We start from the raw sequence: 17,908 nt of genomic DNA, 5'->3' as shown, positions 1-17,908 counted from the left end.
ATTATTTGGTTCAGGCTGCAAATGTTAGCTGGCTAAAATATTTATATTATTGTTCAAATCCAGCTGTCATAGTTTGTTCACAAATATGTATAATGGTACACACTTTTTTTCTGTTTATATTGAAGTAGGTGTCTATTACATTTTTGGTTATTTTTGTCATACATTTATCCATACATTCTACATGACAAAGGTTTTTAATGAACCGTGAGCTCATTGTAATGTCATTAAATCCGATGGCTTGAATTCTGCTATCAAGCCTACCACATGCTTAGAATACATCAGACGCAAAAAGGTTGATATCGCCCGAGTACAAGAAACCCACCTAAAACATTCTGATGTCTATAGATTTCGAAACAGATACTATTAATGTGTCGTTCACTCCTCAGCCACTAACAAAACAACTGGTCTTTTATTATTATTTGATAGAAAACTGTGTTCCGGCTGATGGTTCTGATAATGATGATGCAGGACATCTTGCATTTGTAACTACCGTTATAAATCACACTAAGATCTGTGTCGCCTCAATCTACTGTCCAAACATAGCTGATTCTAATTTCCTTAGTTCTATCTCGAAAAGACTATTAGATCTTTCAGAATACCAACTTGTTGTGGGAGGACACTTTAAATCTGGTAAGTAATTCTCAGTTAGATAGGTCTCATGTTTCATCTCACTCTCAAACTGATCAGGCCTTTGATCTTATCTAGTTTGCTGCAGAGCTTAATATTTCAGATGCCTCGCGTCTAAGGAATTATACTTTATTTTCTTCAAGACATAATAAATTTTCACGGATAGACTCCATATTTTAATATCTCTATATAAACAGGTGTATTCAGACAACTGAGCTGCTCCTCATAGTCATTTCTGACCATGGAGCTGTCCTGCATAGTATCTGACTTGACAGCTCCAAACAGAAAGGTGCCAGAAGATGGCGATTTAACACAACTTTGCTGCAGAATAAATCTAAAAGCTAGTAGACTTTTGGATGCAAGTCTTAAGCAAAATTAAGCCTTTTCTTGTAACAATACAATTCAAACCTCAACTGGGAAGACGACCCGGCAGAAAATGAATGCAACGTTTAGGCAGTTTTATTGCCAAGTATATATGTCAGAGGCAGACCCTGGTCATAGTAAGATGACGCACTTATCATTGGACCTTTCCAAACTCGATAGAGAGCAATCTGGATTCCTTGACTCCCCAGTCTTGAAGAACTCATGAGTGCATTAACATCTATGGAAAGAGGCAAGGAATGAATCAGAAATCCATTTGCATTGCTAGTTATAGCCTAATGTTAGCTAGCTAACATTGAACCTAGTTGGTTAGCTCTTTAGCTACCTGCAGATTCATACCACAGCTATGAAAATGTTTGTATTGGTAGTAGTATGAGTTGGGATTATGCCGGTTCATTGTTTAGCTAGCTAGCTAGCTACATGTCTAAACAAAAGACTAATCACCAGATGATTACATGACCCATCAAGTTATCCGGGTGATTACGGCCATGTATTGTATTTCATAAACATGTGTAGACAATAGCAACCCATCCACTTAGCTAGCTGTGGGTGGGGAGTGGTTGTAGCATTTTCTTCACATGACCCATCAATTTAGACAAGTGTGTCAGGTAAGCGTTATCTAATAATTATTAAATATAATTTAAAAAAAATATCTGGACACTTTCTGTTTTTGATATTATTACTATGGAAGTAACCATTTCCCTGTACCCTTTACACCTTATGTATTGTGAACGCTGCGTGTAACACATCCGGTGTCAGGATAAATAAAAAGCAAGGTCTGCTAACTTTCTTTAATTATGTTTAATTACCGCAAACAATGAATGGCAAATGCAATTTTCGTATATACGGGTTCGCTGTATCACCACGCAGGGTACACAGGGAACTGGTAGGAAGTACGTAAACCGCTGTTCTTATACCGTGATGACGTAGTTCCAACGCGTCTGTTGGCCTATCATAGTAGAGGCTGGGCGCGGTTCAGACTGCCCCGCCTTTGCTGGCCCTCGGATTTGTCCAAGCCCCTTGGCGCTTCCCTTTGTCCACATCTGGTTGCTGGGTAGATAAGATCCGTCTTGTGTCTGTCGATTCTACACTGAAACAGTTCCTAATATGGTATTGTCCAGTATTCTAACCTCCTGGTTGGCCTAGAGAGATGCACCCCTCCCCTCTCCAGACTGTCCACAGCTTTTATGGCCTGTGTTGGTCAGTCCTTACACCTACACACACACACCCCCCTCTGTATTGTTTGTGTGTGTGTGTAACAAAACAATATTCATCTTCAAACAATATGCTAACAGGCTATAGTGCATAAACATAAATCCTAACAGTATCGTGTGTGCATGTGACAAATAAACTTTGATTGTATTTGATTTTGTGTGTTTACCAGAGACGGTAATGTGAAGAACATGACTTGCACCAAAGTCAGACTAGGATATAGGCCAAGGACTAGATTGTGTATTTTTACCTGGAGTTTTTTTGTATTGTAGGCTGGTACTTTTACCGCTTTTAGTCTTGACATTTTTGGTTGTTTACTAAACTATTCACTCTGTTTTGCACATGGACTCCTATGTGAATCCTTAAAGAGATGGGTGGGGCTAAGGCTTAAGAGGGTGTGAAAAAAGCTGAATGGTGTAGACAAAGAAGAGCTCTCCAGTGGTGTACCAAAACATTCAAGAGCTATTTTCTCAAAAGTGGGGTTACAAGTTTATCAACTTTCAAAGCAGAATTACTTTCCCATTGTTCCTCAACTACAGTGTATGATATACCATTTTCTAGTCTTTTATCCAATGTAAAAAACACAATTTCAAATGTTGCTACATAAGACTGAATTGTGGCGGTCGGTCACATATCATAGCCATGCATTTATGGAATACATATGTACTATATGTATTTTAAATTAATTTGATGTTAAGTTAAGTATACTTAAATGGGAGGGGGTGTGTATGGGAAGGTTTCCATCATATTAGTCTTCCAGATCGAATCAAATCCGATCTGTGATTATCTTAAAAGGGAAAAGGATGAGACACTTTTAAAGCTATCAGATTGCCTGGGCAGGGGGACAACATTTAATTAATAGACCATGGCTTTACATGTTTTACTTGCTGAGCAAGCAATTTTACCTCCTCTTCCACAACATATTTACTTACACTAAACCCAACAAACTGCACCGCTCAGTGCCATTTGTTGAACGTGACACAAAGGACACCTTTAGATTAAATTAACGTGTAGCCGGAGCCAAACTGGTAATAGAGTGACATGCTATGTCAGCGTTTGTCAGAAAACAAAAATGACTCGGCAGGTAACTTGAAGGTCAATGGTGTCATATGTACTTTTTTCAAAAAGTGGTTTGGGGGGACGTGTATTAAACTGTACCGTCTGCACCTAAAACCCTTGAAGAGCCAAGAACTGTCAGGAAATGAAGAAATTAACTGAGAAAGAGTGTCTTTTTTATTGATCCGGCCAAGACTAGGATATTTTATAATGCTATCTGGCTGGGAGGTTGATTTTATTTGGGAGAGGTTGCCAAGGTTGCCAATGGCAGTTAAAATTATTAACCATTGACAAACCTCTGTCTTGAGTTGGTCCATTGTGGAAAATCGTGCTGGAGCACTAAAACCAGTTTTTCTCAAATACAGTATGTTACCATTACCAAGTCACAATTATTAACTTAAACTGATCTCAGAGGTGGTACTGTTTTATTGTACCCAGCACAAGTTGCATGTTCTGACCTGCCTAGGAAGAGTGGGTTAACTGCCTTGTTCAGGGGCAGAATGACAGATTTTTACCTTGTCAGCTCAGGGATTTGAACTAGCAACCTTTCGGGTTACTGGCCCAACGCTATTACCACTAGGCTACCTGCCACCCCATATCAAGGTTTATCTCAGTAGTTGGTTGAGCGAAAATGTCCCTTCTGCTCCTTGACTGTTGTTGCTATCCTTGTGAGGCAATCCAGGTGTGCATTGGTCAGTCTGTTTCTCTGTTTTTGTTTCACAATGTTCATTGTTGAAAATGTTGCTTCACATGAATAACTGCTGACAAAAAATTGTTACCTTTTGCACACAGTCCAGACAGATTTTTCCCTGTTAGCTATTGGATTGGAATCGGATTTGAACTGGCAACCCTGCGGTTAGTGACCCACCTCTAACTTGAAAGCTAACACCACCCTCCAAATCATATAACCCAACTGCGAAGCCTAAGGCGGTCAACGATTTGATATTTCAGTTTAACATTTTACCTGGCAACACACGTTGGGACAGGTTATGAAAAGCATTCATGCCTGTCCTGATTGGCTGTGACAAGTACTGTGTAGTAGTATTGACAATGGTTGCTTTCAAGTAACATGTTTCCAAAATACATACAATGCTTCTCCACTTCACCTAGCTAAACTTCATAGTTATAACCCTTCTTGCCATATACCACATCTTTCTACTATCAAACCTATAATAATAATATATTTATTTTATATGCCGCTTTTCATTACAAACAGAATTTCAAAGTCACTTTAAAAATCTAACAAAAACAGATGGCAGAACCTTGCGCAGATTTTGGGGAAGATTCTTGGGCGATTGAGGCACTAAGGATAGGCAGTTGCTTAAGTGGGGGGAGCATAGATGGTAGGCCTATAGCCAGGGAGAAATGTCAGTCAGGCATCTACGATGTTCAGCTCATTTCTGTAGGAAGGCTGATTCAGGCCACTTAGAACAGACTTGACATCACCAGTCCTGCAACTCCATCAGTAACCACCAGATATTTAATGTTAACCCTCAACAAGTTACTACCATTTCTAGAAAAAATCTATTCAGAAACAGTTAAAACTACGAAATATTTACAAACGTACAGGATCTCCTGCTTAGGCGACCTCACGGCGCCATGGCAACCATGGAACCCCTCTTTCAAATATTTCAAAGACTTTTAGCGTTGACTCTGCCTGGAGTTCCAGATGGGCAGAGTTTGCCCTTTTCCATTGGTTCCATTGCTACAGACAAGCTCAATCAATCCCAGATAAAAGATTCGAAATTAATTCAAAATAGTATTTCAGCATAGGTCTGGCTGCAATGACAAGCGCTATGCACAGTTAGCCTAAATACAGAGCTCTTCAAGTGAAGCGTTTTCCTGAAAATATGCAATCCCCTCATACGCTCACCCCCTACATCCATCCAGGTAAGCTGCTGCATTTGACCTTGAAGGGGAAATGCAATGAGCAGAAGGGGTAATCATTGGTTAAAACATGTGCATCCTCAGGAACAGCACTCCACTGTTCTGGGAATGATGGACACATGTGCACTATTGATGGAACAGATATACAGGGGATAAGATATCGTATTGACTCATTCTGATGCTCACCATCTGCGCCAATCCCCCCTCCTTCCTAAGCCATATCAGTTATTAAGCAAAGGAGGGTGTTCATTTAACAGCAAATAAGTGGACTTAATGAAATGTGAAATGTGACTTAATGAAAAGTCAATACAATAGCAGGTCTGTGAATGAGAAAATAGGCTGTTTTCCCAAATGACACCATAGTCCCTATATAGTGCACTACTTTAGACCAGTGGTGCACTAATTTTTCAACCACTCCACAAATTTCTTGTTAACAAACTATAGTTTTGGCAAGTCGATTAGGACATCTACTGTGTGCATGACACAAGTAATTTTTCCAACAATTGTTTACAGACAGATTATTTCACTTAATCACAATTTCAGTGGTTCAGAAGTTAACATACAATAAGTTGACTGTGGCTTAAAACAGTTCGGAAAATTCCAGAAAAACATAATGGCTTTAGAAGCTTCTTACAGGCTAACTGACATAATTTGAGTCAATTGGAGGGGTACCTGTGGATGTATTTCAAGGCCTACCTTCAAACGCAGTGCTTCTTTGCTTGACATCATGGGAAAATCAAAAGGAATTAGCCAATAAAAATTGGACAACAGTCTGGTTCATCCAGCAATTTCCAAACGCCTGAAGGTACCACATTCATCTGTACAAACAATAGAACGCAAGTAATAACACCATGGGACCACGCAGCCGTCATACTGCTCAGGAAGGAGACGTGTTCTGTCTCCTAGAGATGAACGTACTTCGGTGCAGAAAGTGCAAATCAATCCCAGAACAACAGCAAAGGACCTTGTGAAGATGCCGGAGGAAACAGGTACAAAAGTATCTATCCACAGTAAAACGAGTCCTATATCAACATAAACTGAAAGGACGCTCAGCAAGGAAGAAGCCACTGCTCCAAAACCGCCATAAAAAAGCCAGACTACGGTTTGCAGCTGCACATGGGGACAAAGATTGTACTTTTCAGAGAAATGTCCTCTGGTCTGATGAAACAAAAATAGAACTGTTTGGCCATAATGACCATCGTTATGTTCGGAGGAAAAAGGGGGAGGCTCGCAAGCTGAAGACCATCCCAACCGTGAAGCACGGGGGTGGCAGCATCATGTTGTGGGGGTGCTTTGCTGCAGGAGGGACTGGTGCACTTCACAAAATAAATAGCATGATGAGGAAGGAAATCTATGTGGATATATTGAAGCAACATCTCAAGACATCAGTCAGGAAGTTAAAGCTTGGTCGCAAATGGGTCTTCCAAATGGACAATGACCCCAAGCAGACTTCCAAAGTTGTGGCAAAATGGCTTAAGGACAACAAAGTCAAGGTATTGGAGTGGCCATCACAAAGSCCTGACCTCAATCCTATAGAAAATGTGTGGGCAGAACTGAAAAAGCGTGTGCGAACAAGGAGGCCCACAAACCTGACTCAGTTACACTAGTTCTGTCAGGAGGAATGGGCCAAAATTCACCAAACTTATTGTGGGAAGCTTGTGGGAGGCTAAACGTTTGACCCAAGTTTTAAAAAATTCAAAGGCAATGCTACCAAATACTAACTGAGTGTATGTAAACTTCTGACCCACTGGGAATGTGATGAACGAAATTAAAAGTGAAATAAATAATTATCTCTACTATTATTCTGACATTTCACATTCTTAAAATAAAGGGGTGATTCTAACTGACCTAAAACAGGGAATTTTTACAATGATTAAAGGTCAGGAATTGTGAAAAGCTGTATTCGGCTAAGTTGTATGCAAACTTCCAACTTCAACTGTAGGTAATAGGGTGCTATTTGGGATGCACATATTTACAGTGCCTTCGGAAACTATTTAGACCCATTGACCTTTTCCCGATTGTTACGTTTAATTCTAAAATAAATAAAAAATCCTCATCAATCTACACACAATACCCCATAATAACGAACAGAAAACAGGTTTAGAATTTTTTGGAAAAGATACCAATAAAAAAATGGAAATACCTAATTTACATAAGTATTCAGACCCTTTGCTATGAGACTCGAAATTGAGCTCAGGTGCATCTTGTTTCCATTGATCATCATTGAGATGTTTCTACAACTTGATTGGAGTCCAACTGCGGTATATTCAATTGATTGGACATGATTTGGAAAGGCACACACCTGTCTATATTATGTCCCACAGCTGACAGTGCATGTCAGCGCAAAAACAAAGCCATAAGGAATTGTCCATAGAGATCCGAGACAGGATTGTGTCGAGGCACAGATCTGGGAAAGGGTACCAGAAAATCTCAGCAGCATTGAAGGTCCCCAAGAACATAATGGCCTCCATCATTCTTAAAAATTGAAGAAGTTTGGAACCACCAAGACTCTTCCTAGAGCTGGCCACCCCGCCAAACTGAGAAATCGGGGGAGAAGTGCCTTGGTCAAGGAGGTGACCAAGAACCCTATTGTCACTCTGACAGAGCTCCTCTGTGGAGATGGGAGAACCTTCCAGAAGGACAACCATCTCTGCAGCACTCCACCATTTAGGCCTTTATGTTAGAGTGGCCAGACGGAAGCGACTCCTCAGTAAATGACAGCCCACTTGGAGTTTGCCAAAAGGCACCTAAAACAAGATTCTCTGGTCTGATGAAACCAAGATTTAACTCTTTGGCCTGAATGCCAAGCGCCACGTCTGGAGGAAACCTGGCACCATCCCTATGGTGAAGCATGGTGGTGGCAGCATCATGCTGCGGCAGGGACTGGGAGACTAGTCAGGATCGTGGCAAAAATGAACAGAGCAAAATGCAGAGAGATGAAAACCTGCTCCAGAACGCTCAGGACCTCAGACTGGGGTGAAGGTTCACCTTCCAACAGGACAACGACCCTAAGCACACAGCCAAGACAACGCAGGAGCGGCTTTGGGACAGGTCTCTGAATGTCCTTGAGAGGCCCAGTCAGAGCTTGGACCCAAGCTTGGACCCGGGCTTGAACCCGATCGATCATCTCTGGAGAGACCTGAAAATAGCTGTGCAGCAACACTCCCCATCCAACCTGACAGAGCTTGAAATTATCTGCAGAGATGAATGGGAGAAACTCCCCAAATACAGGTGTGCCAAGCTTGAAGCGTTATACCCAAGAAGACTCAAGGCTGTAATCGCTGCCAAAGGTGCTTCAACAAAGTACTGAGTAAAGGGTCTGAATACTTATGTAAATGTGCTATATATTATTATTTTTTACATTTGTATGAAAATGCTGTTTTTGCTTTGTCATTATGGGGTATTGATGGGAAAAAAATAATTGTATACATTTTAGAATAAGGCTGTAACGTAACAAAATGTGGGAAAAGTCAAGGGGTCTGAATACTATCCGAATGCAATGTAGCTACGAAACTTTTAATAACTCTACCTACACGTACATATTACCTCAATTAACTCGACACCGGTACCCCCTGTTAATTGCCCCGCTATTGTTATTTACTGCTGCTCTTTAATTATTTGTTATTCTTATCTTTTTGTATTTTCTTAAAACTGCATTGTTGGTTAAGGGCTTGTAAGTAAGCATTTCACTGTAAGGTCTACACCTGTTGTATTCAGCGCATGTGACAAATACAATTTGATTTTAACTTCCCTATTCACATGTGTTTTGACACCAAGATTGAGTATTAGCGTAGCTAGCTTGCTACCAAAGAGCCTCAACTCTTCACATGTTGGCTAGCATTACCCCAAAAAATCTTTGGCTTAACTTTTACTCTCTAGTCGGTCAAGTTTGCTGTCTAAGAAGCTATTCATGTTCAATAGTTACTAGTAGCTATGTTAGGACCAAAACACTGTCTCAGCTAGCTAGTTAGTTAACTTATCAAACTTTTTAAAGGGTAACTGGTTAAGACTGTGTAAGCCCGCTGTGCTAAAGCCTAGGCATTGGTCTGGTGACTTGGATGGGTCTCTTCAAGGAGGAGGTCAAAGGGGGGTGAAGTGTTACGTAGGTGTGTTACCACGCTCACGTGATAATTGAGTTGTCTGAGACCGGAAAAGTTGCATTGTCTGGCGCACTGGAGACCTGGGTTAGAACCCAATCGGTCAAACTAACATTAAATGGGGTGCACAGATCATTCTGCCTGATTATGAACACAGTCAGCTATATTTGGTGCTGTGATCTCTGAGTATGCGGTCAAACGGGTGTGAAATGTGACCGAGGTGGTTCAATGAACCACGCTCTTTTGATGAGTAACCTTTAAGACTTCCGTTAGCTTCCTGAGCTCCTCCCCATGGGGTTCAGCTAAGTGGGATACCACAGTCTTGTGACATGCAGGAGACCTGGTTTGAACACAGTCAAACATGAGCAAGATGAAATAGGCAGTGGAAAGGCTATCATTAGAATGGCTATGATATTTAACAACTAATGGAGGCCAAATTATGTTTTTGTGACACTTCCTTCTAGCATTTCAAGCGCGGCCTATGATCACCATAGAGGGGAACGGAAGGCATGGCCATGTTCCAGAGAGTCTTAGCTTTCAGGAATGGGGGAAACGGTTCAAACGCTACAGCCAAATTCATACGAAGACAATACATTCAACATGCCACAGAAACTGGCTTCAGAAACATCTAGAAGCTTCGGTTAACCACAAAGAGTGTTTGATTCTATCTGTTCTCGTCTACCTTTGCTGGCTGGCAAAGTACCAGGATGTGGTACTGAATCTGAATACTGAGAATTTAAATATTTTAAATATTAAACTTTGAAATTATAGTTTGTAAACTTGATACACAGACAATGAATGCAAAATTGAACATATCGAAAGGGAATACAGTGCCTTCACACCCCTTAACCTTTTACATATTTTGTTATGTTAAAGCCTGAATTTCAAAAGTATTAAATTGAGATGTTTGTCACTGGCTTACACACAATACCCCATAATGGCAAACTGGAATTATGTTTTGAATTTTTTACAAATTATACTGAACAAAATATAAACGCAACATGCAACAATTACAAAGACTTTACTGAGTTACAGTTCATATAAGGAACTCAGTCAATTTTAATTAATTAATCCGTAATCGATGGATTTCACATGACTGGGAATACTGATATGCATCTGTTGGTCACAGATACCTTAAAAAAATAGGTAGGGGCGTGGATCAGAGAACCAGTCAGTATCTGGTGTGACCACCATTTGCCTCATGCAGCGCGACACATCTCCTCCGCATAGAGTTGATCAGGCTGTTGATTGTGGCCTGTGGAATGTTGTAACACTCCTCCTCAATGGCTATGTGAAGTTGCTGGGTATTGGCGGGAACTGGAACACGCTGTCGTACATGGGTGACATGTCTGGTGAGTATGCAGGCCATGTATCTGTACAGCACTTTGAGATATCAGCTGATGTAATAAGGGCTTTATAAATACATTTGATTTGATGGAAGATATTTTCATGTTCCAGGAATTGTGTACAGATCCTTGCGACATGGGGCCGTGCATTATCATGCTGAAACATGAGGTGATGGCAGCAGATGAATAGCACAACAATGGGACGAAGGATCTCGTCACGGTATCTCTGTGCATTACAATTGCTATCAATAAAATGCAATTGTGTTTGTTGTCTGTAGATTATGCCTGCCCATATCATAACCCCACCGCCACCATGGAGCACTCTGTTGACAACGTTGACATCAGAAAACCACTCGCCCACACGATGCCATACATGTGGTCTGCGGAGGCTGGTTGGACGTACTGCCAAATTCTCTAAAACAACATTGGAGGCGGATTATGGTAGAGAAATGAGAATTCAATTATCTGGCAACAGCTCTGGTGGATATTCTTGCAGTTAGCATGCCAATTGCACGCTCCCTCAAAACTTGAGACATCTGTGGCATTGCAAATTTTAGAGTGGCCTTTTATTGTACCTGTGTAATGATACTGCTATTTAATCAGCTTCTTGATATGCCACACCTGTCAGCTGGATGGATTATCTTGGCAAAGGAGAAATGCTCACTAACAGTAATGTAAACAAATTTGTGCACAAAATGAGAGAAATACGCTTTTTGTGCATATGGAACATTTCTGGGATCTTTTATTTCAGCGAATGAAACATGGGACCCAAGATTTACATGTTGCAATTAAAAATGAAAAGCTGAAATGTCTTGAGTCAATAAGTATTCAACCTCTTTGTTATGGCAAGCTTAAAGTGGAACTGAAAGCATTTCAGCACCATGAAATCTTATTCAAATCTGTTCTTATACACCCCAAGGAAAAATATGACTTTAAAAAAAAAAAAACATTTTCTGACTAGCGAGCACTTAGAAATGGTCATTTTCACTTTTTCATAAATTCATGGAATGGTAGTAAGGCATTTGTAAAAATTCTATAGCAATATAGAGTGGGAAAGCGGCCGTGCGTTTCGACACTTAATATTCACTTTAGTAAATAAAACTGGATAAAAACATGTGGTTAATACCATTCCGTTGACACCATTCCAGCCATTACTATGAGCCGTCTTCCCCTCAGCAGCCTCCACCTAATCATCCCTAGCTTCAAATTGGCTCATTCATCCCCCTTCCTGTCCGCTGTAACTATTCCCCAGGTTGTTGCTGTAAATGAGAAAGTGTTCAGTCAACTTACCTTAAATAAGGGTAAAATAAATGTAAAAGACTGTTGTACACTCAGTGTATATGAGGCTAATCATTATACTAAATTTTGTACATGCCTTGTGCTGACATGAAATTGCCTAGTGCAAATCCAACCCTTGTTATCTAGGTAGTGAAATGTCTGGAAGCAGGGGACGATGGGATCCTTAGCTTCAACATACACACACATCTTCTACCACCAATATCAATGCCAGATAGACCTTCTGGGAGAAAAGTGGCACTTGGAAATGCTACTGTGATAATGAAGATGGTGTGCTTAAGACTACATAGTACAGTAGGTTTACAATATCATAAACAATAGTCTTTTACATGTGTTTCAATTTGAATTGTATATATTCTTACAGTTTAAGGGGGCACTTTTGTCATGACGACAAGGTGAAGGTGCTCTCTACTCAAATGGCACAACAGAATCATTCAGATTGACCAAAGCACAGCATATGACAACCATCTTGTATAACTGAGGGATGTTTCCTTTCATATCTGAAACAGGACAAAGTAGTAGAAGTAAAAACTTCTGCGTCGCTCATCTTCACAGTGGCAATCCAGTCGACATGGGTGTCTTGATAGAGGTCAACGGGTGAACCTACAGTACATCAACAAATGAGAAGCAGACCTGATGTTAGAATATCACTTCTTCAGGTCACCTATACCATCAGGGCTCTTGATTGTTTGGTTGTGTTTAATTCACGAAGGTGTTTGTGTCCTATAAAAGATCAAATCTATTGTTGGGCTGGAACAACCAATAGTCACCACAGCAGGTTGTCCTATCTCATTGAGGCCTTTGTCCTATTCTGTAATGTCCATACATTTTCCCACCTCTTATGAATAAAGTTCTCAACAAATTGTTATCTGGTCAGTGCCAATGGAGTTTTTTGGGACAATAATGTCCTCCTCCAGGCTATATGGACGTCATATTGTACAATTTGTCTCCAGCCTTTGTCAAATGAATGTCAGATTTGACTTTTCGAAGCAGGTTAGGAGAACTTGCGCAGAAGGTTAGAAGAATTAACGTAACAGGTTAGGAGATTTACTTTAAGGTTAAGGGTTAGGGATAGCTCAAAGGCAAAAAAAATACTTTTGCCGTTCATTTTACAAAAGCTGGATCCCTTCTGGCAATGACCCCTTTTCATAGGCCTAGATTTTTATTGATCTGACGTCAGTGTCAGCAGAATAGGCCTATACTACCGTCGTATTAAAAAAGATTCTGCTAATGTCTCCAGTCATATAAAGTGTAGCCACATTTTTCCCATGCAAAGGAAATAAATGTCTCTGATATAGGCCTATGCCACTACACACTCATTAATAGCATAAATTATGATCCAATCTACTCATCACATTAGGAATAGTAGGTTTACATTAGTCTGCAAATTTGATGATCGATGCATACAATCCTTTATTATAAAGGTGCACTTTTATTGTGAGAAAATTGCTTCCCCAAAACTTAACTCACGTGCCACCTATGTAAGAGACACATGCTAATAGCTAGACTACAAGCTATCTATCTAGCTAACTTAGTCTTGTTGTTAACACCTGGTTAGCATAATAGTTAAACTAAACTCGAAATTGATCAGACTTACCAGTGATGAAACGATCGGAGTAGAACCTGTACTGACAGCTTTCTGAGTGCTGGTCTTGACGGGCAAAAGGTTCTTTGCTTATCTGACAGTTCTTGAGTCTTATCTCCTTGGTGTTTCATGATTGCAGGTAATCCTGTTGTCTTTCCTGCCTCGTTAGAGCAGCCAAAAAACCACAGAAATTGACCGTGGTGATGAATTAACTCATTTTAGGCACTGTTATCACGCAGCTTGGGGTAGCCACTCAGCTGTTGTTGTCGAAAGAATTGATGTGGTGGTCTTTCAACATGGCTGTCAGGAGGCGTCGTACGTCGACTGCAATCCTGCTATTGTTGATTACATCTCCACAGCAGTTAGCAATCAATGCACTGTAGGCCTACTTCTATCGTGTATCCATATATGAGGAAAGTATGTATTCTGTTTTTTACCAGTCATTGTGCAATGAGAACGCAATAGTGCAGAGATATTGTATAGAGTGAAACTAACGTACCCGGTACACTATATTTAGGTAGTAACCTTACATCCCGGTTGCCATGTCTAGCCGCACTACCTGATAACTTTTAACTATACACCTCCCATTTTAGTTTGAGCTCAGAGCGACACAAGTGGACCAACCCTTTCCCTGACAGCATTGTCAAATCATCACAGAGATTCAGATGATTCATAGGACTAAAGGGGTGAGTTAACCCAATGCAAACTTCATTAAGGAGGCAGCAGCCCTTTCCTGCAGTCAAATGACCAAATCACCTTCTAGTGACCTCATGGGTGGAATGTTAATATTTTTCATAATCAACCAACTATTTTTATTTATACATAAAATCTGGTGTTTCTATGTGAAACAGTTTTGTTATACTTCAGTCTTATGTGATGTACATAAAGTGTCATATTGGTATGCAAACTAAAAATGTAATATATTTCAACTCTATCTGACATGGCACAATGTCTTCTTTTTTTAAGCAAAGAAACTTTTGTTTCAAAGTAGATTGAAGTCTATCAAGAAACCCTCTGTGTGACTGATTTAGCCCACTGCAGTCGGTATAAATCATTATGCATTACTAATATTCGGACACACAGCTATTTCGGATAAAAATGCCTTTTCGCAAGTGTAGCCTAGTCTATTTGGCATTAAGTTTGATGATAACTCAAGTAAAGATGCAACAAAAAACCCAGTTAAAATCCTTTGAATGAGTGACTCGTGTATTGCAATGTTTTCATGATGGGATTTCATTTAAACCGCCATTGACATGAGTTTAGTGTATCTCCAAAATTTGCGTAAATATGACCTTTAGTGATCTCCAAAACAGCCTGATACTGAAGCACCAGTCCAAGGAAAAAGCATTGCACATTTATTAGGTCATAAACGCCAGTAGGGGACGCAAAACCGTTGGAGAGGATGTCATTTAGCTGTTGCTTTTAATAAATGACATCCTCTCCAACGGTTTTGCGTCCCCTACTGCGTCCCCTACTATATATCTATATATATATATATATATATGAATGGACAGATTTGGATATGGAAAGCCATTTTAACATATTCATTGATTTCTTTTATATCAATAAAAAAAAAATTGTGGGAGTTTTATATCAATAATTGAATTTGTTCATATAAAAAATATTTATCGTTATAAAAACAAGAACATTTATATAAAAAAATAAAATATACATATTTTTTTTCAATAAAACATTCTATGATAATGACCTTCGTGGGGGCGGGATTACATGTGCATGCTCCTACATAGACTGTCTGCTCCCACTAACAGATAGACAGGAAGACACAGGTGAGCAACATGGCCGCATGCGTACTACTCCAAGTCAGAAGGAGAAATTGAACAATTCTCCACCCTCCTCCATCTTAGTTTGGCAAAATCTTTACTCTGCATGGCTCTTCTCTCACTGTCGAGGATCCCGCCAATCTGTGATCCGCGGCCCGCCACTTCTTTATAAATCAAGGCACTTGAAGATCATTGGGTTTCAGTCTAAAATAATGCTAATATATGCTAATATATCCGGAATGGTATAAAGAAAATATATATTGATACAAAAATTCAATTAACATATGTTAAAACGGCTTTCCTTGTATTTTAGACTATAAGAGAATCGGATATTTAGAAGTTGGTGCTTGAAATAGACCAGAGCTGTGTTCGAGTACCCATAATAACATACTGTATACTACATAATTCATGAGTATATACTACATACTAAACTCAGCAAAATAAAGAAACATCCCTTTTTCAGGACCCTGTCTTTCAAAATAACTTCACAGATCTTAATTGTAAAGGGTTTAAACACTGTTTCCATGCTTGTTCAATGAACCATAAACAATTAATGAACATGCACCGGTGGAACGGTCGTTAAGACACTAACAGCTTACCGACGGTAGGCAATTAAGGTCACTATTATCAAAACTTAGGACACTAAAGAGACTCTGAAAAACACCAAACGAAAGATTCCCAGGGTCCCTGCTCATCTGCGTGAACGTGCCTTAGGCATGCTGCAAGGAGGCATGAGGACTGCAGATGTAGCCAGGGCAATAAATTGCAAGTCCGTACTGTGAGACGCCTAAGACAGCGCTACACGGAGACAGGACGGACAGCTGATCGTCCTCGCAGTGGCAGACCACGTGTAACAACACCTGCACAGGATCGGTACATCCGAACATCACACCTGCGAGACAGGTACAGGATGGAAACAACATCTGCCCGAGTTTACACCAGGAACGCACAATCCCTCCATCAGTGCTCAGACTGTCCGCAATAGGCTGGACTGAGGGCTTGTAGGTTTGTTGTAAGGCAGGTCCTCACCAGACATCACCGGCAACAACGTTGCCTATGGGCACAAACCCACCGTCGCTGTACCAGACAGGACTGGCAAAAAGTGCTCTTCACTGACGAGTCACGGTTTTGTCTCACCAGGGGTGATGGTCGGATCCGCATTTATCGTCGGAAGGAATGAGCGTTACACCGAGGCCTGTACTCTGGAGCGGGATTGATTTGGAGGTGGAGGGTCCATCATGGTCTGGGGCGGTGTGTCACAGCATCATCGGACTGAGCTTGTTGTCATTGCAGGAAATCTCAATGCTGTGTGTTACAGGGAAGAAATCCTCCTCCCTCATGTGGTACCCTTCCTGCAGGCTCATCCTGACAAGACCCTCCAGCATGACAATGCCACCAGCTATACTACTCGTTATGTGTGTGATTTCCTGCAAGACAGGAATGTCAGTGTTCTGCCATGGCCAGCGAATACCCCGGATCTCAATCCCATTGAGCACGTCTGGGACCTGTTGGATCGGAGGGTGAGGGCTAAGGCCATTCCCCCTAAAAATGTCCGGGAACTTGCAGGTGCCTTGGTGGAAGAGTGAGGTAACATCTCACAGCAAGAACTGGCAAATTTGGTGCAGTACATGAGGAGGATATGCACTGCAGTACTTAATGCAGCTGGTGGCCACATCAGATACTGACTGTTACTTTTGATTTTGACTGAGTTTATATACTATTAGTTCCTTTTAGCATGCTGTAAGCGAACCGTATAGTTTCAGGATACGAGGAGTAGGGTTGATCCGAGCGTTCTGACCTCACAACGGCAGTCAAGCACCCAAGCTAACTGGCTAACGTTGGCTAGCTACTTCCTTAGCAGAGCTGGTTAGGCTGTTTTCATGTCATTCAGAGCATTGGTGATTGTAACTGTGCTGCTGGCAACAATTTAATTATGCTTTTTTTGCCAACGTTTACTGACACAGGTCACATTCAATGGGTTTTGAGCGTTCGTAAATTCATCAGTTATTCTGTGCGAGAGTGCTCTGAAATCAAAGTAGATAGCCAGAATTAACAATGTCCATTGAAACGCACAACGACTATACCACTTAGCTAAGAATGGTGTGAATAATCAAGTCACAAAACGTTGGGTAGTTAGATAGCAGATAGTTAATATACTGCCTGGCACGTTTGATGTATTAGTAGCCAACTAACAGTAGGTAACTAGCTAACATACCAGTACATGCTGTAATGCTATGTGGTTCGTAAGGATAGCGTAGCTAACAAATTGTCAGCCAACATAACATGTAACGTTACTTAATTGAAAAGTCATTACTTTATTACATTGCTCAACATTGACTTAACATTTGTCGTAATTAGTTAAAGCAATGAATATGTATCCGCTCACGTCTGACCTCGGCTGCATATTTTCTGCCATTTTATTCAAATCTGAAAATGTTGTGAAGCCACGCCCATTTTCTGAAGAATTGCATTATGGGCCCTAAAAGCACGGAAATAGTATGGTTAGTGCGGTTAGTATGAGTATTCGAACACAGCTCAGGTTTTTGTAATACCACTTACTGTCGAAATAATATTAAACCAGGTCTACTCTAGAATACTCATAATACTCAGTCGACTATGATATGTGAAAAACAACTGTTA

The 17,908-nt window shown here is 40.6% G+C and overlaps 1 protein-coding gene across 3 annotated transcripts in view; it reads right to left on the bottom strand.

Annotated features, from left to right (window-relative positions):
• The window catches only part of adcy8 (adenylate cyclase 8 (brain)), a 198,123-nt gene that overhangs the window by 178,039 nt on the left and 2,176 nt on the right, over positions 1 to 17,908 (bottom strand). The window lies entirely within an intron of this gene.

The sequence above is a fragment of the Salvelinus sp. IW2-2015 genome, linkage group LG32 (assembly GCF_002910315.2).
Source record: "Salvelinus sp. IW2-2015 linkage group LG32, ASM291031v2, whole genome shotgun sequence".
NCBI classification, from domain to species: domain Eukaryota; kingdom Metazoa; phylum Chordata; class Actinopteri; order Salmoniformes; family Salmonidae; genus Salvelinus; species Salvelinus sp. IW2-2015.
The sequence above is the reverse complement of the archived record's forward strand: the minus strand, read 5'-3'. Positions and strand labels throughout refer to the sequence as shown.